Source organism: Austrofundulus limnaeus, unplaced genomic scaffold, assembly GCF_001266775.1.
Source record: "Austrofundulus limnaeus strain Quisiro unplaced genomic scaffold, Austrofundulus_limnaeus-1.0 Scaffold55, whole genome shotgun sequence".
Lineage (NCBI taxonomy): Eukaryota > Metazoa > Chordata > Actinopteri > Cyprinodontiformes > Rivulidae > Austrofundulus > Austrofundulus limnaeus.
In genome coordinates this window covers 1,585,368-1,586,620 of record NW_013952457.1, presented here as the reverse complement: position 1 = coordinate 1,586,620, position 1,253 = coordinate 1,585,368, and the positions used below count along the sequence as shown (strand labels likewise).

General features: G+C 38.0%; 1 protein-coding gene across 1 annotated transcript in view; it reads right to left on the bottom strand.

The window, feature by feature from the left end:
- Positions 1–1,203, bottom strand: part of LOC106517959 (sodium channel protein type 8 subunit alpha) — a 4,969-nt gene extending 3,766 nt beyond the window's left edge. The window contains exon 1 of the mRNA XM_014009014.1: positions 799–1,203. The gene's annotated coding sequence lies outside the window, so the exon portion shown is untranslated. The remainder of the gene's footprint in view (positions 1–798) is intronic.
- Positions 1,204–1,253: the final 50 nt, after the last annotated feature.

The following is a 1,253-nucleotide window of genomic DNA, read 5'->3' as shown; positions in this document are numbered from 1 at the left end:
CATTAAATCAGAACAAAAGTATAGCCTATATTTATTTTATTTTGGTCATTTTTAGCTTTTCCATTAACAAATTAAAAACACACAAATCACAGAAAACAAGACGGAATTAATACAGAAAATAAAAAATCTTTGACTTCCTGTCAATGGCAAGAACACAAGTTAGAGACCACAGAATTGTAGAAGCTTGACCTTTTCTCTTTTTATACATACAGCATAGTCAAAATCAAAACAGTAGCACCTGTCCTATATTTATCTCTGATGAACCGAGTCTGTAAAAAAACTCAAACAACAATCGTAATCAAGCCCTATGTAGCAAATTATTTTCTCAATTTATAGAATTGTATAAAAATGTAAATGAATAATTAATTTGGGGTGGTGTTTATTGTATATAAGACAAGTGAAACTAGCAATTAGGTTAGCAAGTGGCTGTTTTAAATCAAAGTTTATTATCGCTGTCTTCTGTGTCAATCCCATTCAACTGTGTCTCTAAAATATTAACCAGTCATGGTGTTTTGAATCCTATTGGCCAATTAAATGATCATGAATCAAAACACGGAAAGGAAGTCGGGGAATACACAAGCAGGTGTCCTAAAATAGGCAATGTGGCAAAACAACCTCCAAATACCTTTCTACTGATGTTCAGTACATTAATATGAGTTGTTGTTGTTTTGCTTCTGCCTATCAGTCACTAATATGTAGTCAATGTTTTGTGTATAAGGATGAATTTGTGCCGTTTCTATACGGATAAAACTAAAGAAAGTTTGTTAATTAAAAACAAAATACACCAGCAAAAGTTACCTGCTTTATGAAAGTTTCGGCTCAGCTTGATCCATTAAATAATCCTGCAGAGTAACAGATATGTTTTGTGAAATAGGCCTGCTGAATGGGTTATTACACGGGTCGCTCTTACACGGTTCAGCCAACAGAGACTCCCATCCCATGCAGGCTGTGGCGCCGCGTAACGAACGCGCGCAGCAGCTCCAAACGATTATTCCAACGTGAGCCAAAAATCCGAATAAATAATAGTAATAAGTGTGATGCAGAAAAGTAACAGCCTCGGCAGGTTAAACAGCCTCCTAAGCACAAAAAAAATCCCCCTTTTTTATAATTCCACTTCCCAGTTGAGCAGCGTGAAAGAAGGGGGAGTGCGTCTGCGTCCTTGGGGAGGCATCCAACGCAGCGCGGCTGTGCGCTCCCCTCCGGAAACGACTCATTTATTTAGTTCTGCGCACTCCTGTGATCATCTCCGAGGG